The sequence below is a fragment of the Simochromis diagramma genome, unplaced genomic scaffold (genome assembly GCF_900408965.1).
Source record: "Simochromis diagramma unplaced genomic scaffold, fSimDia1.1 OVJJ01000753.1, whole genome shotgun sequence".
Lineage (NCBI taxonomy): Eukaryota > Metazoa > Chordata > Actinopteri > Cichliformes > Cichlidae > Simochromis > Simochromis diagramma.
Genome location: NW_024387523.1, coordinates 16,004,742 through 16,029,240, shown reverse-complemented (window position 1 = coordinate 16,029,240; position 24,499 = coordinate 16,004,742). Strand labels below are relative to the sequence as shown.

General features: G+C 40.5%; 1 protein-coding gene and 1 long non-coding RNA gene across 14 annotated transcripts in view; both read right to left on the bottom strand.

Moving 5' to 3' along the window:
* The window catches only part of adgrb2 (adhesion G protein-coupled receptor B2), a 258,273-nt gene that overhangs the window by 144,429 nt on the left and 89,345 nt on the right, over nt 1-24,499 (bottom strand). The window lies entirely within an intron of this gene.
* LOC120726606 lies at nt 632-17,087 on the bottom strand. The gene is made up of 2 exons (XR_005694345.1): nt 3,773-17,087; nt 632-3,566 (listed from the first exon to the last, which is right to left on the bottom strand). It is a non-coding gene; the product is annotated as an uncharacterized LOC120726606 (long non-coding RNA).

Here is a 24,499-nt window from a genome sequence, read left to right as displayed (position 1 = left end):
TTCTCAATCTCAAATTGCCCTTTTTGTTTTTCTTTCTCCATATCCTTCTCTTATTAGATAATTTTCAAATCTTCCAACTCCCACACCAGAGTGGCTTGGCCTGTCTTTTTGCCCTCCACCCCCTCTCCCTCTGTCTTCTACCGTGGCCTTTTTCTCTCTCGGTTCCATAACAAGATGAGAATTTAGATGGATTTATAGTTGAGTAGACTCTGAGCGAAGCTGCAGAGCTGCAATCACACCGCAATCGATGAAGGGATGTCTCACACTGGACTGATGAATTACAGATAGTGGTTTAGCATGTTTACGCGGCTGCATCCGTACAGTGCATTTACAATAAGCCAGTGTAGCTGTGTTTGCCATCATGGCTGGAAGCATGTTAACAGGATCAATGTGCGATAAGCTTCAGCCCCTTGTGAGTTTGTTGCAAAGCCAGTGTTTCTGCTCTTTGTCCTCTGCCTCTGCCTGACACATGATATGTAAAGTTACCACAGCCGCAAGGTGAAAACCTTGGGTCCACATTTAAACACATAGTGTCTGCTATCCCAGCAGTAAGAGGCACGCATGAAGGTTTTATTTTACTTACTTAGATACAAGTGACATTGTTGTTGTCAAACTTGGTGCACTTTTTTTGGACTGTAGCTGTAGAGGACAGAATCACTCAGTTTTATCAGAAAATACACTTCCGTGAATTACTTAGCTTAGTTATTTAATCCCCCTCTTTTCTCAGGAAGCAGAAGGATCCTCTGGAGAGAAAACAAACTCCGGACTTGCAAAAATGTAATTAAATTTAAACATCTAGATTAAACAGAAATGTTGCAAGTACATATAAATTATCCATTGTTATGTTTTTGTGCTTAAGAATTGAAAGCCTTCTGCAATAAAACCCATCTGAGTTTAACCCACCAGCCAATTTGCTACTGATGACTTTTATGGCTGAACAGAATGGACATTTACTTTGGTGGAAATGAATAAGCACATCACACAATGCAGTTCCTAAAGCTAAATGCAAACAGGAAGAAAAATCAAAAATCCACAAAAAGATTCCATCCAGAGATGGAGTTGACCACTGATGCGTACGCTGACAAACGGCCCGCCATGTTCCTGCCAGCTTCCTCAGACTTCTGTGCTTCTGCGATCACAGACTATGCATCTCTCCCAAGTCGATGCAGCTGAAAGAAGGTGTGTACACGACTTCTGCCAGTCCACTTTTGACTGGATCACTGCACGCATGAAAAGAATAAAGCAAAATAAAATTTGGCCAGCGTGCGTGACGGTCTGCCAAGCTTATTCCACACTTCAGCATCAACACTGGTCCATGAACACTGACAAATGCAAAGCACAGCTCTCATGCTTGATTTGCAGAGACTCACGTGTTAATGGAGCCTAACACTGGGGAATTAACTAGGGTTTATGTTGCATATATGGTTCCCACACCTAATGTACTGCATATTTACAAAAGAAATTGGGGTAATATCAAAATGTAATTATATCATAATTTTAATAAGTTTAATTCTAGTGGAATTATGCCCTTTGTTTGTTCAATTCAATTCAATTCAATTTTATTTATATAGCGCCAAATCACAACAAAAGTCGCCTCAAGGCGCTTCATGTTCCAGCTGTTTAAGTCAATAAATAACTGCAGGTTTATAGGATCAACAGGTGAACTGCCACACAAAGAGCTACAGTTTATATTTGTATTTATTTGTTACACAGATGCTATCCTCAGGCTGAATAGTCCTGAATTCCCTACAGCTGTCCAAGCCTTGCATGTTACTGTTAGCCCTGTATGATATGAATTTGAATGTTTTTTGAGGAAAAAAATATAATCCACCAAACTTATTGAGAGCTTGGGGGGGGGCTTGTTGATATATTAATCAAAAATATATCATTTGGTTTGTTGCCTGAGGGAAACACCATGCACGAGAGGGTTAGTAGAAGCCAGATTCAGCCACTGAAATCAAATATAGTTTTGCTGTCCACTTTTTTTTTCTCCCTGTTCTTTCATCTTAACTTGAAAGTCATCATTTGAAGTGGTGGTTACTGCATCAGCATTGTGTGCATGGGTGTGACATCTCTCATTAATATTTAAATTCAATGGTCCTTTATGGCAGTAAGGTTTAAATAAGAAATAATTATTGATACCAGTTGTTTCATATTAATCATAAAGTGCATTTGCAGAATTTTATGTGTGTTTAGGAAATTATTTATGCATTAATAAATAAGATTTGTGAGCAACAAGAACAGTAGATTTGGGCTGATAATTATAAATAAAATATGATTATGTTGTGGTAGTTTAGATTTAAATGCACAGCAGAACCTCTGGACAATTTAAAGTTTCAGATTATCCAAATAACACATACTGACAAGTTGGTGGCCTCTAAATGATTAAACTACAGTAAAGAAAGTGGCACTTGTAGCAGATACCACAGACCATGTCCACATCCATGCTAGAAGCTTTGTGAGGCTGAATTTAGGCAAATCATTGCCTAGAGCTAAAGTAACATGGTAACAGTGACGATGCTTACAATCCTGTGACATATTAAACATTTTTACCTGGTTTAATATCAGTGTTTGCTGTTTGATGAAGTTTCAACAAATGAAAGTTTAAAATAATATGCTGAATGGTTCCAATGGTCAAAAAGGTTGGAGTGGTTTCTATCGCTACTGTGTCCCAAAAAAAAAAGCTTTTAAACACATAAATCCAGGGGTGTAGTGAATAGTTGATAAAGTCTTCTGTCTCTCCAGCCTCATCTTCGTTTATTTGCATGTTATGCAATATATTAGATGACATAGGACTCAATCAACACTCCTTAAATATCAGTATTTAAGGTCTTTTTACATGTAAGTTTGTTTTACTCTTGCATAACATATACATGATACATTTGATAACCCCTGTCTCTGCCTTCATCGTCTTTATTCCTTCTCTTTCTCTACAGTTGCCACGTATAGAATATCACCCTCAACACGCCCCCAAACCAAACTTGGCTTTTCACCGTGACGCGTTTCACAACGGCGTTATGTATGTACATGATGCAGCCACACGAAAAGATCGATTACTGCTCACATTTGCCTCTGCAGTGGGATGCTGTTACCATAGCAACCTCGTCATGCTGATGCTGTAAAAGAGGGGGGCCGTGCAGAATGGTGGAGGGAAGGAGGGAGGGGACGGAGGTGGATTATGAATTGGTGTCCACACTCTGTCGCCGGTCCTGTCTGAGAGGGAGAGAGAGCGAGCGGAGCCGGTGGACCGCTGTTCTCGGCTGCCGTGAAGGGCAGCTGCTGTGCTCTTTGTGCTAGAACCTTTGTGTTTCTTTCATTTTGATTCTTCTTTGCTGTTTCCTTCTGCTTTCTTGGTTCGTTCTTATGTCTTCTTCTTCTTTTACATTTACTTTTGTATTCATTTATTTTTAGCTTTGTATTCAACTTTTCCCCACTACAGCATGTAAAGGTTTCACACATGAATGTTTACAGATTAAACTGCAATATATAGACACAACAACAAAATTCATAGCAGCTCTTTTACCATGTGTTAACTAATCACAACTGCTGATGTTGGTCATACACACCTACACCTGTTCAACTGCTAATTAGCACAAATATCTAATCAACGAATGATATGGCAGCAAATCAGTGCATTTAGACATGGTCATGATGACCTGCTGACGTTTTAACTGACCATCAGAATGGGAGAGAAACGTGAAATAAGTCACTCTGAATGTGGCTGTTCTGAGTCTTTCAGAAACTGCTGATCTGCTGAGATTTCTTGCAGAACCATGTGTAAGATTTAAAGAGAAGGGTCTGAAAAAGAGAAAATATCCAGTGAGCAGCAGTTCTCTGAGTGAAGATGTCTTCTTAATGCCAGAGATCAGAGGAGAATGGCCAGACTAATTGGAACAGATAGAAAGACAACAGTAACTCACATAAACACTCTTTTCAAACAAGGTATGTAAAGAGCATCTTAAAACACATACCATATACAGTAGCACACCAGGGTGTCACTCTTGTCAGCTAAAAACAAGAAACTAAAGCTGCAATCCATATGGGCTTAACAAAATTGGATAACAGAAGATTGGACAAATGTTGCCTGGTCTAATGAGTTTTAATTTCTACTGCCACATTTGGATAGTAGGGTCAGAACTTGGTGTAAACAACATTAAAGCATGAAAAGTCCTGTTGGTGTGAGCGATATTTTCATGACACACTTTGGGCCACTTAGTATTAAATGAGCATTGTTTAGATGCCACGTCCTACCTGAGTGCTGCTTCTGTTCATGTCCATCCTGTTATGACCACAGTGTAGCCATCCTCTGATGGCTGCTTTAGCAGGATAACACACCATGTCACACACCTCAGATCACTCGAAATTGGTTTCTTAACTATGACAATTAGCTCACTTTACTCAAATGACATCTTTGGGATAAAGTGGAACAGGAGATTCACACATGGATGTGGAACTGAAAAAGCTGCAGCAACTGTGTGATGGTGCCATGTTAACATGAACAAAAGTCTTTCTAGAACTTTGTTATTATTTGCCATGAAGGCAGCTCTGAAGGCCAAAATAAGCATAATGAACATAAGTATGTTCATTCATGCAAGGCATCGTTTCCTCTTTGCAGTAATTAACAATGAAAAGGCTGGCTTTGTTCGCTGAAAAAAGGAAAAACAGCTACTTAGGGGGGGAAAAAGCCAGATTTTTACTTTAGATGCCAAATCTACATATCCAGGAACAAAACGTGGAAGCCAAATCAACCCAGGGCAAACACTAGCAGGTGGATTTCATGACTCATAAGAGAGCACAATGAGAACAGTCTCAAATAGCCAGACTTTGGTTCTCCACTTTCCTTTCCTTTGTGAGAAGAGGCAGAAAAAATGATACACCTGCCCTCAGTCTCCTCTCCAGAGTATACAAACACTCACACACCACTCACTTCTGCTCTGTCAACTACCTTTCATCAGTGGGAAGGGTCAGCACAGCAGGACAGAGGGGAAATCATTTGGGCCTCTCATGCTCAATGCACGTGGACATGCAACACAAGCATGACTACACACAAGCACGCGCACATTCAGACATGCTTCCCCCAATCTACAAGACATTTTTCCTCATTCCACTTTTGACATGACAACATCATGGCAGCATGGGAGGTCAATAAATAACTAAATAAATAACTAAAACCACTTTGCTCTTTGCAAACTCAACTCCTTTATTCTGTGTGTAGTAAGTGTAAGTGTGTAGATTATACACACTTACAGTTTGCTCCAGCTGATTTTGGACTTTCATTTAGACATAACAGCTATTTGCTTGCCCGCTATCGGGCTCATTAGAATAAGTGCTAGTGTGTGTTACTTCTCTCAATATATGTGATTTTCTAGGAAAGCTATGTATTTAGAACAATACGCTAGACAAATGAATAAGATTCCCCGAACCCATTCAAACTAACAGGCACAAAAATGACTCCACATTCATACAATGATTATTTGTGCATAATGAAAAGTTACTTTTATAGTTTCAGATCATAAAATCAGATAGTTGGAATATGGAGACTTAAGTAATGTGCAGTTCAGCTCTTCATATCAGCATTAGGAATTTGTAATGGTAAGGTAAATCTCCATCAAGTGACCGCTGGGAGCCCTCACAAGGTGTCTCTGTGATAAAAATGTGTGTTTTGTGTTTTTTAGCAGATGATGAGCTTTACTGAGGCACGACACTGGGGTTACGCTTACATTAGGTGATGAGTGTTAACTGCTTTATTTGTGCATTAGCATCACTGTAAGGCTTTTGTAACTTGTAAATGGTTTCCTGAATGTTACAGCTGTAATTTTTTTTTTTTTTTTTTACATTGTCACAAATGTGAAATCAGCACCATATGAATATTATTTAAAGGGTCAAGCCTTACTGTATGGCACGTTAATTGACACTAATATCACTTGCTTCAAACAAGTGACAGTTACATTGCTTGATGAGTCTCTCATCTCATCTAATGTTTTTTTAGCTATAGACAGCTGTCTCTTATCAGATGTACAAGCCTTATCTGCGGAGCTTAAATGGATCACATTAGATCCCTTTAAAATTTAGTTGTGATTTGCATTGTGATTGCATGTGCATTTCAGTGGGATTAAATCTGCTTTGTGACCATGTTTGTTAAATCTAGGCTTAAAGATTGATTTATAGTCAAGAATTGAAAGCCTGTTGTTTGATTTATACTGGTGCCCTGATGCGTCTCAATCTCTCTGTTACCACAAGTCAAACTGAACAGATCATGCTGGACTTTGAGCTAAAAAGGACTAACTTACTACAGTACTGTGCAAAAATCTTGAACCAACCAGCATGTAATAATAATAAATAATAATACAATTTATTTGTAAGCACCTTTCAGAACACTCAAGGACACTGTACACAGTAGAATAATAAAAGCAACATAAAAGCAAGCACATAAAACAAAGTTAAAATAGCAGAGTGGAGAGGTTATGTGGGATAAGCTATTTTGAACAAGTGAGTTTTGAGTTGGGACTTAAAGAGAGAGAATATTTCTTAAATCAGGAGGTAGGAGGAATGTAATTGTATTTTGCTAGGAAAGTATTAAATAGGTTCAGCTATTTATTTAAACATGTACAAACATACATGGAAATATAGAATATATCTGCCAAAAGTAGAGTTTTTATAATTTAATAATTAAAAAGAGCCTGAAGTCTCTAAGGGAAGATTTCTTATAAGTTTTCTTTCTTGTAAGCCTAGATTTCACAGTTTCTTTAAGTAGTCTTCAGGAATAGTTATCCAGGGTTCCTGAAGGACATTCAAAGCTTTTCATTGGATGTTGGCTGCCTTTTGTTCTTCTTTCTGTTAAGATGATCCCACACTGCTTCAGTAATGTTGAGGTTTGGGCTCTGGGGAGGCCATTCCATGACCGATAGTGCTCCATTGTCTGTTTTACTGCACTAGCAGTGTGTTTTTGGTCTCTGTTATGCTTAAAATGAAGCCAATGACAATCAAACACTTTCCAGATCATATTGCATGGTAAATCAACGTCTGATGGTAGCACATGTGTTGAGATTTCCATCACTTTTGACAGGACACTAATGTCGGAAATGCAGTCCCAAACCATGAAAGAGCCTCCATCGTGTTTTATAGATGATTATAGACGCTCACTGCTGTACCTCTCTCCTGCTGTACCTCTCTCCTTTGTACACATGATAAATATTAGAACCAAATATTTCAAGACTGGATTCATCCCTCGATAACACCACTCTAACTCTTCTTGACAGCCACCCTTCCACTTGAGATTGAAAAGCAACATGCGTGTTGGGGTCTACATGACCCTAGTACATACTTACCGTCCTTACAAGGTACGCGTTAGACTATTGCATAGATTATACATTTCTACAAGACAAGCTTATTAAAACTATCTAAGACTTCACTTTGCTCTAATTCCATTCTCTGAAAGACATTTTTCTTACTTACGGTGCACTTTGGTCTACTTTGCATTATCAAATATCTGCCGGGTAAGGTCGAAGATGTACAGTAATGTGAAACATAAATCACAGAGGTCCTCATTCACAATTATTCTTATTTCTTTGGCAGAGGGTATTATTATCTTGCATTAACATATTTGACTCCGACTCTGTTGACTGCCAACTTTTCCCCACGGTGTAGTACTTTGAATAATCCCTGTAACTGCAGAGGATAGCGTTCTAAAAACGCAATTGTAACTTTGAACCGGTAGAAACATTATAGATGGAAAAAGAAAAGGAAGGTTTGCGATGGCAGATAACCCTGACACAAACAAGAAGGAGAAATACAGGTGATAGGCAAGAAGAGCTACAGTAGCTACTATATACTACCTGAAAACCTGGTTGTATGCATTTACTTCCTTTATTTGCTTTCTTCCATCTTTTGTTATCTTATGATCTCCTTAGAGTAAAGCACAAAAATTCCTGCCACAACTGAAAAGCCATACTACTTCCATCATCCCCATAATCCCTCTTTCCACCTTTCTGTGTCCTGTACTGCTATTATCAGCCTCTCTCTCACTCCCCCTTCTGGAATGTGACTCTTGGGAAAGGAAAAAAAAAAAAGGAAAGACTAGTCAACGGCCTTGACCTAAAGCAAAATGGTTCTTCATATCCTTTGTGTGCAGTAGTCCACATGAAGCATACACATACACACACACATAAACAGACATATATGTCCTGCACTGAGAACAATGTTCCTCTTAACAGGGCTCAAGGACGGCCAAGGCCTCATAAGATCACGAGATGAGGTGTCTCGGCCCATTCTTTCCTTCTCTCGCTGCGCAACAAAGTGTTCCAGGCAATTTATTCCAAGGAGAGAAAAAGGTGTTGTGCAGAATGAGCGCTCGGATAAATAGCTGAGAGCACTCGGGCCACAAGGCTAATCGAGAGAGCGGAACAGTCACGCAGCATGAAGGGGGCCCTGTGCTAAAGAGTTAATTTCAGCTGTGGAAATCGACAGGGCTAATCTGAGTTGTGTGTTGTTGTTTTTTTGTCCCAAGTAGAAATGCTGCATAATGCATACGAGACACTGGGTTGGAATTATAACTCAGTGCTAAGCTAAACGAATATGCCATGAATCATCAAAATAAGGCTCTGTCCTAGATTCCTTCATGAGCATGTGTGGGTGTGCGTGTCTCAAGTGGCGTGAAGCATTTATTCTTTGCAAAACAATTATTAGATTTTAATTTTTCTTTCATTTTCTTTCATTTCATTTTCACGTTTAATGTTTTTTTTTTATTTGGTCGTAAAGTCTTTTTTTTTTATTACGAATTGTATCAATGTATCCCCCTCAAAAAAATAAAAATGTGTGTGTGAGAAAGTAGCTGCACTCTAAATCCCACAGAGAATCAAGGATCTAGTGTGGGGAAGTGGTTGGCTCTTCTGCCATTTTGAACCTATTATTTAGGTTAACTGGTTTATATAGGGTCAAGTTCCTTCTTATAAAGCTGCAGTAAACTGGTTAGAATGTGAAAAAAACACAGAGCATCTTCTAAGACTTAGATGTGGTGGATCAAAAGCTGCTGAAGTGAAGATTGAGCTACAAAGACACCCTGGAGTTTGGAGAACAAGGGTAAGGCAAGAAAATAAAATCGAACTTGACTTCTTCTTGCCATTGCTACCCCTCAGTCTCCTAGTAGATACACCTGTAGTATAAATCTGAAAAGTTGAGGTAGAGGTCATTGAGACCTGTGAGATGCACCTGTGATATCAATTAAAACATCCTAGGTGAAATTTTTTATTATGTTCGCCATTTTTTTGTTTTTTTTTTGTTTATAAAACTTGACTTCTGAGCTTGACCTTGAGTTCCAGGTCACTGGTATTCTAACTCACGCAATATTTTAGTAGATGCACCTATGTTATGAATTTCAAAATCCTAGGCGACCTCCTTGAGTTATCCCAAAGTTACAATTCTTGATCCACTTCTTCAAACAAGTGGATGGTCTCAGACACACTGAAAGGACACAAGTACTGGGTCACCTGTATGTCATACCTACAGGTGCCGGCAGTGGAAACCTGTGCTGTGAAGCCCTGGCCGCATAGTTTTTGAGCTGATGCTGATGCCAGAGGAGGTTTGAAACAGTTAATGAGTCTAAGGAGTATCGGTGACTTTCGCACCGTATGCGTTTCAACACGACCTCACTCTGTAACTTTATGGTGTGGTTCTTAAATGGTTCCACTTTGCAATAACACCACTTAAAGCTGACTGTAGGGAAGGACTTTCACAAACTGACTTGATGCAATGGTGGCAGCAACTTCAAGAATTTGAGGTTAGTCCTGCTTCTTCATTATCCCATCCACTTTGTGCAATGTGCCAGCAAAACAGCCACATAGCATGATGCTACCACCACCATGCTTTAGTGTTCTTACATTTGAAAGCTTCTTTGTTTCATCATCATGTTCATGAATATAAAACTGTTCTCCAGAAGGCATTTGGCTTGTGCATATGGGCAGCAGCAAATTTCAGTTGAGTTTGAAGGTGTTGATTTTCGAGCTTCTTGGTGAGGACTCTCTCAATGTATCCAAATTGGGCAACATACTAACCCCAAGTTACCCTCTGATGCATGTAGAAAAGGCATAGAAAAAAGTGCTTGTCTGAATGGATGTGAATGAGGCATGTTGTATAAAGCGCTTTGGGTGCTCGGGTAGAGTAGAAAAGAACTATATTATAATGAGTCAATTTACCATAAATGCAGGTACTGTCATACTTGTATATTTAATATTTATTATAACATTAAGGATATTTAAGACAATGAAAATACTTCATGTATTTTTAATGCTTTAGTAGGGGAAGACATTTGTAGCATATTGAGGCCCACAAGTTTAAATAGTTGGTGATCCTTTTATGGTAAGATCCTCCTTATAGCAGCATCATTACATCGGAATAAATGGAATCCACTGCTGCCATTACAGAGGATCAACCTTTCCCCTTCTCTCATTTTTAAAATAGAAAAAAACTGTCAGCTGTCACTCCTGTCCCTTCAAGGCATAAATGTACCAGTGATTTTAGTCACTATCAGTCATTGTTGCACCTTCTTGCTATATGCTGTACTCCTTCTTGCCGTCATAGGTTTTTCACTTTCATGAGTCTTTGCCCCTGCCAGTTCCTCTGACCTACTCCTTGCCATCCATTCCCCATCACCTCTCAATTACACTCTTCTTCTCCTGCCACCCTTCCAGCAGAATGAAAGTGGAAATGTTAGGTGCAACTGAATAAAGTCATTACTTCCTCTGCTCAGTCCTTGTTTCATGCACCTATGCCCTCCCCTTGAAGAGAAGAGATTAGACTTTAAGTTTGGTGCATGGCAAAATTAAAGGCTTGATTTCACTGGGCTACATCAAAGTGCAGAGTGCATCAAATAATATCACAGGGAATTGCAAAACTGTCCAATTTAGCAGGCGTTTTCAGACAAATCAAAGCATTTGCATGAGGCCCGATGCTCTTTCAAGTCTAAACAAAAATACTTTCATAGAATCAGTGCAAGAAAGTCTTGAAACAAGAAATATAATCTTTGAAAAAATATTTAGCTGCAAAGTATTTCTACACATTTTACTTCGCTTTAAAAGCCACATATAGGCAAATCTTTAGTATAAATACAATGAGTTAAAGAACAATGACCAACATTGTATCAGCAAAATGCGAAATGTTGTTCATTTTTAAGCCACAGTAGCACTCTGAGCTAATATCTAACATCTAATATCTGATATAATTTCAGTGTGTGTTTGTGGGTGCCATCTAATCCTAAGTGAACAACCTGTCAAATATATCTTTTAATGATGTTTGAAAGGTAGGTGGAAACTTGCTGAATTTGCCATCATCACATTGCATCATTTCATGCAAATTTACTCTGCCATCACAAGTAAATATTGCTCTGCCCACCTCATTACATCGCATCCTCCTACATTCTTTTCCTTTTAACTCACGATTGACATGTGCATGCATGTGTGGCTGTGTCTGTTTGTGCGCGTGTGTGTGTACTTCATGTGCTTGTTTCAATAGACTGGCAAAAGATGGATGAAGAATAAATGTAAAAGCAAAATCCATCAACTGCACAAAAAGACCTGCTTTGGTCTTTTAAAATGCTGACATTGATTAACTTTCAGGTATAGTTCTTCTTTGAAAGCTAACAAATCTCTCCCATTCACAATTATTACCTGTAATGTTTACAGCCTTTCTGATGTGGCTCTGTTACAGCGTTCCTCTCTATTAACTGTTGTTTGGTATCCATAAATCTTTCCCCAGAATTTCCTCTGTCAGCTAAATGCTGTGCTGATTAATCACTTGATTACTTCTAGCCAATATTCATTGGATTAACCTTGCCATTTGCCTCCGGCTTCCTGGAGAACAATAATCTTGGGGGAAGAAAGTCATGACCAAGAGACTGGTTCTGTGGGAGGCTCTGCCATGGAAGGTCGGGCATCTTTGCGTCATCTTGGAGAAATCACAGACACACACAGCTGAGGGACAAAGAACACTGAGCTCCTTCTTTCACAACAGAAAAAGACACAGCAGTACAATCCTTTGAGAGCATGTTGAAGCTGGGAAGAAAGCACACCTTAAAAACTGAAGAAAAAACAAAAAGAATCACGACACTGGCCAGGTTTTTTTCTCCTTTTTCTTTAGTTTTATGACCCTCTTTAAACCTGAAGTGTTTCAGTAAAAAGAGAAAATGATGCAACAGACATATCAGCAAGCCTGTGTTTTGGTACATCAAGACACACTTTTCAGTCACTCGTTTCTTCTGAAGATCCACTTGGCCTGGTTGAGCGCCGGTACACCTAGAGACATTTGACGATGACTGCTGTCATACGTCTCACTGAACTGACCACCACAGCTTCACAAACAGTACTGGGGATCACAAACGCACAATGAAAACCACACTCACATATGAGTAAAAGTATGTAATGAAAGTCTCAGCTCTATCTGTGACCCCTCAGGAGAAGAATGTCAAACATAAGGCTCGGGGGTGAGAATCGGCCCGTCAAAGATTCCCCACTGAACAATGTGAAGGACGACATAAATTTGAGATGTGTAACTGTATTTTCCCAAGTCTTATGACATTTCCTACTGATAACAACCTCCCCCAAGATAATTCGTACAAAACCAAAGTAAATCAGTAATACATAAAGAAAAAAATTACAGAAAATTCCTGTTTTATCACTTTTTTCCACTGATTTTTACAGTGGGCTCACAGGCTCAAGAGACAAGCTTTTTTGGAATATTACACTTTTTTTTTCAATTCAAGCCCAAAGCAGCATTTATTTTTATCATGTGGAAAAACTGAGATGTAATATTTAAATTGCACTTTTTTGTTGTTGTTGAAGGTAACTAAAATAACTAAAACTTATAGCAAACTTGTGTGGCTATGTGTGCATAGATGACTTAAGTGAAAATGAGAGGATTCCACAAAGTACAAGATAGAAAACATGATAAACAAAAAGGCAATTGAAGAACAGGTGGGGAAAAAAGAAATTGGGTGGATGGGAGTGTGTACTTAACTGATATTACGTAGTGATTAAACACTTTGGAGGTGGAGAATGTAGAGAGCTCAAATAGCTGCACTTAAGTACTTGAAATGGTGAATGTACTTAAATGACGCTTGAAAAGGCAAAAAAAATGTGCAGCGAGGTGTAATTAACATAGTTGACTAAGTGCAACTGAGAGTTTTTTCTTTTAAAGTTTTAGCAATTGAAATGCAGTGTTGTAGGATCAACATCAACTTAAAAAAAACAACCTTAGAGTTTTCATGTGTCAGCCCTTTGGTGGTTTAAGGTTCATTAGAACCGTCACTGCTGTAACAACCCTGTAAGCCACGAGGTTCAAAGGGATCAGGGCAGCTGTCCTAGCAAGCTATTACAAAGCAGCATCCACCTCCATTACATCAAACCCAACAGCTGTCTGCGTGCAAGTGCCTCTTTCTTTTTTTTTCTTCATCGGCACTTGCTGCTGTGCGCTCACGATTGTGTGAGCCTGCATCAGTGTGCGTGAATGTGCCCGGGGAGAGGGTAATGAGGACCACTGGGGCTAGTTTAAACAACCAGGGTTCACTAGCGGAGAAGTGAGCTGGAGCTCCAGTGTTCCCTGGAGCACAGAAAAAACCAGAGCAGCTTCCCATTCTTATAATCTCCAGCGCACGTTACATCAGGACTCAGCCAGATGGGTAAAACCGCTCACCCTCGACCCCGAACTCTTGCAGGACTGGCACTTCCAGAAATTCAAGGAAAGGAGTTTAGCCATGTGGTTTTGACTAGTGGAAGCTCCACTAACTTTCCAGTGCCACACTGTGTCCTGTGAAGCTACATAAGGCTTCTCTGCTTTAGCATGTTGCAGGGTACACAAGCCATTTGCAAAGAATAAAGTAAAAGCATGTTCAATCAGCACAAAAGTTTAAAGTATACTTAAAAAAAAAAGATCTCTTCTTTAATAACAGCTAATATTTTTGGAATTTAATCAATTCATAACTGTCATGGCATTTTTCCTAGGTAAAAATGAATTATTTTTTATGTGGCAATGCTTTCCCAAGGGGATGTTTAGATATGTCCAGCATCCTAAAACCTCCCAGTGACACTTCAAATAGTCTCCATGCCACCTTTATGAAAATGAGAGGTGTATCTATAAAACCATTATCATGTTTACTGGTTGGTTGTTTGATCCCTGGACCCTCTGGTCTGCATGGCAAAGTATCCTAGGGCCAGGTACTGAACCCTAAGCTGTTCCTGATGCATTCATCTTAGTGTGAATGTGTGTGAGAGTTAGATAGACATAGAAAAACAGAGCTTGTGGCTCTGAATGGGTGATTGAGGCACGTTGTATAAAGTGCTTTGAGTGCTCAACCAGAGTAGAAAAGATCTATGAACAAACCAATCTATTTACTGTGTGAGTTGGTTTTACCAGCTGAGAGAGTTTTTTTTATAGCAGCCCAGGATTATTTTTTTCTGCATCCTGTCCAAACAGCATCTTCTCTGTGTGACGTGTTGGTCTCGCAAACGTAATCTGACATCTGAGCAAAGCCAAAACAATTTTAGATTCCAGCTGAGATCATGGCATTTTTACCTCTGCAACTTTTCTTTGCAACAACAACATGGTTTTATGTAGCCGTGAACATTAAAAGTCTTTATTCAACATCTACCGCAACAGCTAGCACTTTCTGGCCTCAGGTGCAGTACAGCTATAACAAACAAGAGGCACGAGACTCAAGTTAACTTTAAACCTTCAGTTTAGCTTATTTGGGTCCAAATTTAAGAGAAGTTCTGCATATGGGAGCCTCATACTTTTTCTCAAAGTATTTCTGATTGGTCACTGTTTGCAATCAATTTTTAACTGTTGTGTTTGTTTTACGCACACAAGTGCAAATTCTATTCATGTAGCCTTTTTGCTACTTTGGAAAATAAAACTATAACTATTAGACCTGGCTACTTAAATGGAAGCAATGTAATTTATTACAAGTTCAATAAATGAGCTAAATGACAATGACAGTGACATCATTAGTGAAATCATTACAACTGGAATTATTATAACCGAATAATACGCTAATCAGCATCAATATTGAGGAAAGATTAGATTTGGCTTCATTTGATAAGAGGAGTGAAGGACCTGGTTAATAATAGACGTGTGTGTGTGTGTGTGCACGCTAAGGTTATATAACCTTAGTAGTTAACACCAGTAGTTTAACCTTCATTTAAACTACCGCTGCTGAAGGCTGTGCTCCAATATACACATGTGCACAGGTACACATAAAACACAGTGACAAACAGGCTTACACAACTAAACTCTCTCTCTCTCTCTCTCTCTCTCTCTTTCTCTCTCTCTCACACACACACACACACACACAGTAGCCTCATCACCTTACATTGATTTCCCGCTGGCCAACCAACTGCTTAGCCATCTTTGTGGTGACAGGTTGACCCATGAGGCCTGTTAGGTGCTTGCACGCACGCACACAAACGTGCACACACACGTGCACACACACATGCACACACACGTGCACACAGGGAGCTATCCTGCAGCCTTTAGGGAACTCCCCGAAGCATTTATTGACCAGAGAGAGAAAGTGGCTATTAATCTGACAAAGGCTTAAAAGCCTGCCACCGTCTGTTTGTTTGTGCATGCTTGTATGACATGTCGGTACATGCAAATGCGGGTGTTTGTGGCCTGCAATTTAATGCATTTAACAGATGCATGCTTTACACTGTGCGTATTTGTCTTTGTTTGCATTCCTAAAGGAGTGTAATGGTCCTATGTAAAGATCCACTTAACAGATAAATCCAGTTGGAATTCAACAAAAAAGAAGGGAAATTACTCTACATGTGTTACATAATTAGCTGTGGTGCCAAAGGTCTATAGTTTGGCCCCCATGACACCATTTAAAACATAAGGTGAGCTTTTCTAACCTCCATTCCAGCAAATTACCGTCATCCTGTTACTTCTGCCAGTTCAACACCCTAGAGGCAAACCTCCAAGTCTGACAGAGCAACAAGATAATGAGCGAACCGAGAGAGAAACAGGGAGGCGCAGGAAGAGCAAGAGAGAATGAAGGACACACAATATATTGAAAATGCCCGTCCCTGTGCGTGCATCTGTGCGTGCACTTGCGCCTTCATCCATCAATTAAAGTCTCAACTCTAAGATCCCTCGCTTTTCATCTTGGCAACAAAGAAAAGCAAAACTTATTTGTTGAGCATTAAAAATCCATGCCGCGGGAACACCGGTTGCCATGAGGTCAGAGATGACGAGGGAGACAAAAGATCTGTCTTATGTTGTTGTGTTTCTCTGCCAAGAACATCAACTTAGAGGAATTTGTCTCCGGAGCCTTGTTATTGTCAACTCACTGTTCGGGGCCCACTGTGCTCTGAAGTGTCACAACAATACAAAAGCATACACAAGTGCACAAACATACGTAATTTTCTGTTGGCTCAAAAAACATCATCGCTGTCTTTTTTTTTTTTTTTTTTTAGCTTCTTCTTTATTTCCATGGTAGCAAAAAAAGGTTTGACATGTTGTAAAACTGCTGTTCAAGTGCCAGAGTTATCGTACGCTCTTTGTGTCAGTGTGTGCGTGTGTGAGTGTGTGCGTGCCTTTGGCGTGTCCTTTGTGAATGATGGCTTTGCTAAAGTGCTGCGAAAAGAAACATTGGTTTTCTACGCCTTTGATTCATTGCTGGTGTGAGAGAAATTTGCATAGCAGGCAGACTCGGGGCAGATCTGGGCTCTCGTTAGCCGGGTGGCTGGATACTTCATCATTATCATCAGGCTTGTGCTTTGGTTCCAGCCACTCTGCCCTTGCTCATAATCTTCAAGAAGGCATTGCAGAAGGCAAAACAAAAAAACAATAAAGGTCTCGAACAAATTAGGCAATGCAGTGTGTGAAAGCCACTAACTTATTTGGTTGCTCGGTGGTAACTCGTGCGGAGTAGGTTTCACCCATCAGCCTGTTTTTTCTCTCTATCGTCTATAGTTTTGGCAGTGGCATCACGGATACAACTTAATAATATGTCTGTGAAGGTTCTCAGTCATCCAGGTCATCGTAGTCAAAGGAGCTTGCAAAGACAAGTGTCTGGACTTCTTTAAGTTGCTTGAAGACGTTTCACCTCTCATCCGAGAAGCTTCTTCAGTTCTAAGGTCAAATGGTGGGGAGTCCCAGATTTAAACCTAGTGGGAGTATCCCCCCACAGAGGGACAAAAGGACCCCCTGATGATCCTCTAATCGCCTGAGCCAAGGTGTGAAACTGGGTGTGGGTCCCAATCAGCCAGAGTTTCAGGTGAGTTCATTGTGAAACCTGGCCCCACCTTATCATGCAAATTCCTGAGGTCAGATGGCCCAGGATGTGAGTGGGCGTTAAGGCGTCTGGGTTTTGTCTTTCGGGTGAACCAGTTTTTGTCTGAGCGTGTTGCTGGGTCTGAAATGCACCGGGATGTCATGCTTGGAGAAAACGCCAAAACACAGACTTAACAATGTGGTGTATGCTGTACAGTGCAGCGAGGAATGCCCAGACCTCTACACTGGAGAGACCAAACAGCCACTTCACAAGCGCATGGCACAACATAGAAGAGCCACCTCCACAGGACAAGACTCAGCAGTCCATCTGCATCTAAAGGATAAAGGACACTCTTTCGAGGATGCCAATGTTCACATTTTGGACAGAGAGGACAGATGGTTTGAAAGAGAAGTGAAAGAAGCCATCTATGTCCACTGTGAGCGACCATCTTTGAACAGAGGCGGTGGTTTACGACACCAACTGTCTGCCATCTATAATCCAGTTTTGAGTTCCCTCCCCAGACGCCTTAACGCCCACTCACATCCTGGGCCATCTGACCTCGGGAATTCGCATGATAAGGTGGGGCCAGGTTTCACAATGAGCTCACTTGAAACTCTGGCTGATTGGGACCCACACCCAGTTTCACACCTTGGCTCGGGCGATTAGAGGGTCATCAGGGGGCCCTTTTGTCCCTCTGTGGGGGGTTACTCCCACTAGGTTTAAATCTGGGACTCCCCACCATTTGACCTAAGAACTGAAGAAGCTTCTCGGATGAGAGGTGAAACGTCTTCAAGTAACTTAAAGAAGTCCAGACGCTTTTCTTTGCAAGCTCCTTTGACAACTTAATAATAATTATTCGTTTGCCAAAATGTCTTAGAAATGTACAGTGCTCCTGAGAGGTCAAAAACGGTCACACAAGGAAATAGAAAAGTGCTGTGAAAACTCACAATAGAAGTGTTTTTGGGGAGAGAATAACATGACTGTAAAGCTGCGTAAGTGACAAGCTAACAGCTAGTTAGCTAAAACATGCATCTACAGTATTATATGAGTCATGATATTAAAACACACATTACTTTGGATCTTTTTCTCCCTCACGACACAAATGAATCCTCCGCTTCTTTTAAGCATCTCGTGGTGCAGTCCTACACATCTTTCTCTTTCTGTCACTTCAGCTGCTGTTCCGTCATGTTATTGTCTCCACAAAAAAAGGCTTTTATTGACCTTCTCTTGTATTTTCTGTGCCTTTGCAGCTTATTTGGAGTGCATGTGACCTCTCGGGGCTGCCATAGCAACATGTAAAACAACTGAAGTTTGAAATGGAAGAAGCAAATTGGATGAACAGACAGGTATGCCCAGTGTTTTTTTTTCCTCCGGCTCTCCCTGACAGGTTTGCTGCAGTCCTTTTGGGGACAGGGCTTGTTATAGAGGACATGCTGACGAGTGTCGATCGATACTAACTCCCAAACTGCAGCATCAGTCTGTGAGCTGTGCTTGTGTGAGTGTGTGTGAGCGTGTGTATGTATGTGTGCGGCATCTACATGTCTGTTGTTGTATAAGAAAGGTATCTGGCTCTCAGGACAAACACAGGCAGGTGCTGCTGTCATTCATTTCATTTTGCCCTTGAGGGTGTCAGTTCTCCTTGCATTGGTGTCTGGGCACCTGTGTGTCTATGCGTGGTGGATTTACATATCACTTTATTGGAGATTATATGGACAGCTTCCATGGCTATTTTTCCTCTATGAATATTTTACCATCATATAAACAAAACATAATTTCAAGGCAGCTGTGCACATGGTCGGACTGGGGAGGCTGAGGGGAAAAGTGACCACATCCCACTTATAGGTCAGGATTAGAGGGAAGGTTAGCACAAACACATCGATTTTCACATTGGAAACTTTAACAAAATTTGCATTCCAAAACACCTATCGGGCGCCACCTGGCCACATTTGAGTAAGAATTGGCTGCAGTAGCATGAAAGTACCTGCAGCAGGGTACAAAGGAAAGGAAAACGAGACTGAGATGGAGACTAAGAGTGTTTCTTCTTTCCTGAGTCTTAAATCCGCCATGGGTAACTACTGGAGTGTGACAGTAGGCTTATAACAGCCAGTGTGTCGATAAATCCCAAGTGCATTTATTTCCTGCAAGACCAGGAAAGCATACCTCACTTTACAACACCCCCCCCCCCCAAAAAAAAAACAACAAAAAAGTACAGAAATGCAAGGCCACCCCCCCCCCCACACACACACCTTTTCACTCATTTGGCCTGTTATTTATATATTAATAAGGTCACATTTGTCGTAAACTTTCATCCCAAGGCAGGATTACAACAATATAAATTTGAATTAATATGAATTGTTTCTAGTCTCCTGGCATCTTTTTTTCCTTTCATTTTGCAACTCTCTTTCAACTCTGTTGTGTATTTATTTGATGAAAATTGTCTTCATTTGCATGATGGCATGCACACTGGCTCGCTGAAACATTAGACAGAATTGCTAGTGATTAAGTTCACTCCTGCAAACATCCCATCAGATATGCAGATTACCGTATAGTCAAAAAAAGAAGAAGAAGAAAAAAGGCCAATAAAACACTAATGGTTGATGCAGAATTATTTAAAAAAAAAAAAGCCTAATGGGATCATTATTCAAAGTCACTCAGACAATTAAGCATAACATATTTACATGTATTTGAAGTATGAAAACAGTCGGAGCAGCCTCTGAATCAACACAACCTCTGTAATGGAAAGTCTGTAATTGGACACAAGCCTGTGACTGTTCTTCTGTTCTGTTTTTTGTTTCAGTTTTTGATGAACGCATTAAAGCATTTCAATCAAATATTATAAACAGCAAGGTTCCTTTTATGTAAGATTCCGATTACACGAAGAAACGAGGAGATCAAAAAAGGAGCAGAAACAGGAGGAAACTGTTCTGGGAGTCGGCTGCTCTGTAAAAACACACAAAAAACCTCCCAAAAGCAGAAATATTCTTTCCTGTCAAGAATACTGGTAAAAAAAAAAGGAAGTAAAAGAAAGAAATATTAAAGTACTACTGACCACTACCTAAAATGCCCTGACATTCAGTTTTCCAGCATGTGCACTTGTGTAGTTGACCATAGTGTCTCCCCACTGCTGTTTCTATTACATGCAGATGATAACATCTATAACTGACATATAGGGAAGGAGGCCAGGGTAACAGGAGGAAGGAGAGGATTTACTGCTCTCCTGGAAACTGTCTGAGGGGGAGAGTTATCTTGGAAGCAAAGAGCCATGGATGAGCAGAACAGAATGACGGATAGCGAAAGTAAGGGATGCACAGGAAACCGACCAGCACACACACGCACACACACACACACACACACACACACACACACACACACACACACACACACACACACACAGGCAGACGGGCACATACACTTTCCCGTGTGTTTTTGCTAAACACGAGGGGCACGATTTCCTTGTCTTGTAATGATTTCTAAATAGGGCGTCATTGCCCAGGGATATATTTAATTGCCACACACCGGCTGGTGACGATGATGTGTACTGACAAAAAGAGCGCACGAGGCAGAGGGAGAGCAAGAGAGGCACCAGTCATGCTTGTTTTTGAAGTCTGACTTTGACTTCGCAAGGGCAGGAGTGGCTGTCACTCGGTGGTCACCATTCGCAGCTCGCTGTTTTGATGTTTTGGGGGGAATTTTACTCCAGTTACAGGAGGTGGCTGCTGTCAGATATCGACTCGCTTGCCCACAGCGCCCTTTCTTGCTTCCTTCGCACACTCACAAGCACACGCGTGATCACCTTCATGCCAAGCTATTGTGTTCATCTTGAGCAGCGTTGCCAGATTCCCATTGCAGGAACTGTTATATCTCCCTCTCTGCTGCAAGCTGATGGGCGTTTGTGTTGTGCTGTGTGTATGCTTTTCTTTTTTTAAGTGCACATTCATCTTTGTGAGCATTCCAATGTGTGTTTGTGTATTTCTGATCCAGTATTCAGGGCCAGTCTCTCTCACAGTTACCACTCTGTCCACCACCAGAGTGGATCAAACAATCAAGACTTGATTGAAATGCAGACTTTCAGCTTTAATTCAAAGGGTTTAATAAAAGTATTGCTTTAACTTTTTTAGGAATTACAGCTATTTTCACAGATAGCCTCTGAAAATGAATAGCTATGTATACGGAAAACGGAAGATTTAAAATTCCAGGGATTGTATAGTTCAGTCACAGGAGACAAACAAAGGTCATGCTTAGTGATTGGGAATGATTTTGAAATTCACATCTACAGTGTTTGAAACACACACTAGGCTTTCAGGAAGAACTACGTGTGTCTGAGAGAGAGTTTCCCTCACTGTATTAAGATAGATAGCTTTGTCCATGGGAGGCTATCATGTGTCTGGCAAACAGATTCCCCTCTTGTCAAGCCAAACGAACACAGATAAGTTCACCAGAGGAGACATTGGAGGGGGGAAGAGTGTCCATGTGCACATAACATAAAGGTTATATTAAGAATAAAGATGTAACGCGGGCAGGTGTCCCAGAATGATCTGGTCCTTTCATGATAAGTAAATCATAGTTTCATACATAAGAATCTGCAATGAGTTCCCTCATATAAATCTTAAGAAATGCAATGCTTGCATGAGGCAAGTAATTACATTTATTCTAGAATTCATTAAAAAATCTGACGGCTCAAAGGACGTGAAAATACAGAATAAGTCCAACCTTTTGTAGAATTTAGTAGATGCAACTGACCTTGTCGTCAACAATCTCCTGGTCGACGACCAGGAAATCCTGCACCTTTTTATAAAAAGATGACATCATAGTTTTACAGGGACAGCAATAGTGATGTGTCATTTGTGAGCGAGCCGATTCATTGTAGTAAACGACGACAGGGAGAGCTGAATCTTCAGCTGCTTCTGCTCAGCCCTGCTGAAGACTGCAAAGCTAAAATGAGGCACTGGCTGAAATCACACCCATTTTTATTTTCAGCCATTTTTCATTTCAAACTTTTGTCCAGGCCTTAAACCCCATGTATGTTCTCCTTAGTAGTAGTAAATGAATAAAAATATTTATTTTATAAAAACATGAATAAAAAAATTGTCTCCCAGCACAAAAAACATTCCTAATTGTTAAATTAGGCTAAAATAGAAGAGCCGGACCTCCCATCACTAAGAAGCAGGTATAAGTAACGCCAACAAACTGGGTCCCATTTGTGCAAAGTGTTACCCACTTTGCCTCGTTTTGCTTTCACTCACTGGCATTTGAAACTTCTTGGTTAGGCTTAGGAAAGGATTGCGGCGTGGGTTAAAATACTAACAAGAGACAGTCATAACCTGGTGCATCACACACAGCCACTAACAGACACCTTGTAAAGAAATGCGACAGCGGCATTTACAAAAGTGGCACTACTTTATGCCACAGGAATGAGAACATGCTTTCAGTTTGCAACATTTTGGTGATTACTCTGTTCAGCAACAGGGTAATTTAGCCTTCAGGACAGCCAGTAGTATGCCAATGTCAATTTAAGATTAAGACACTGATGATCTTTAGTGTCACCGGCCAAACTTCACAAAAATATCAAGGAAGTCACTTGTGGCAAAATGATAGAGCATGAAGTGCTAGGCCATGCTAATAAGCTGTGGGATGAAATTGACCCGAACAACAAATCTCAGCGTCACAACGCCGTATTACCAGGTCCTTCCCTCTCACACACACCTGCAAAATTCCACTTTAATTCCACAGATATAGGTTCTAATCAGAAAGTATGAATTCCACTAAAGATAAGACAAACACTGGAGAAACCATTTCTCCATTTTTCTTTTAATATTTTTTTTTTATATGATTTTGCAGTGGACACACCCTGAATGTGGGACAGATATTTGCAAATGCCAGTGAGAGGTAACACACACACAGCTATAAAACCCCATCTTCTTTCAGGGCTGTGTACCAGGGTAAGTTCTCCATCATGCATCAAGAATAGAAACAATTCAAGACGACATACACTTACAGGTCTTTGAACTTAAATGCACCAGCAGCAGCAGCAGCATGGGAATGTGTCTTTCCTTGATACTGGGAAGTAAAAAACAGATTTACATAATGGCAGGCAATATGTCATGTGCCTTGATGCTTGGTATCAGTAACCCTCCTCTGTCTGTCTTACTATGTCTCTCCTGGTGACAATACCATCAGCTCACTTCTTGAAATGGATGTTAGTATCCATAGCACCTTCAGAAGAGCATTAGATCACCACTGGTTATCAACTGCAAAGACGTTTCCAGCCTCATTCCACCTGACAGGTGGCAGGTTCCACATGTGTTAAATTACTTACTGTACCAAGAAGTAATTATACTGCCACCATAAATCTTCCAGATATCCCAGCAAGTAAGATTATCTCCTCACACTCCACCACGCGCGCATATACGGTCACGAGAGCAAATGCGCTTTATGCTGTGAATGCTGATACAAAAGCAGATACACATGCAAAGTAACTGCTGTGGGCTCAGGTGGCCAGTTGTTTACCACATGGGTCAAAGCATTGCACTTCCCACGCATGGCTGAACTATAAGTGGACAAGATACACTGGGAACAATGACTTTATAAAAGCTCACATGCTATTCACCAGGGCTATTGTGTGTTGGGGATTTTTTTTGGTGAGTTGTTGGAGTGGCACAGTATACTTGTCAAGAAAAGGTACAAGCAAAAAGGTTGCTTTCAATCAACAGCAAAGTCACATTTGCTGAACAGTTTCTGTTCTTTATTTTGAAGAATTAGAGAAGCAATCAGAAGCAAGTATCCATGTCGACACAAAGCCACATCAGTGGCTATCACGCCCCAACAACAGCCATCTCGTCTTGTGTTGTACAGCAAGACCCCATAATTTTAGAGAAAGAAAACTCAACGATTAGATCCTGTATAAGCTCGCTCACTGCAATAGCAGTGAGAGACAACTTGCTTGTAACAGAATCGCCAGGCTTAGGGTGGAGCAGCCATCTGCTGCAACTGGCTGGAGGAAGAGGAGAAAAAGAAGACAGGATAGATGAGCATAGAGACGTGCTGAATAACACAATAACAAAGACACAAACTGCAGAAAAGGATGGGAAAAAAGCGAATGACACGCAATATATATTTATGCACAAGGAGTGAAAACATAGGCCTTTGAAATGGTTGCTTCAAAGATGAGGACAGGTCTGAAACATTTGCAGTCTGCTGCTGTCTCCAAAGGAACTTAGTTGCCTCAAGATGGTGATGAAA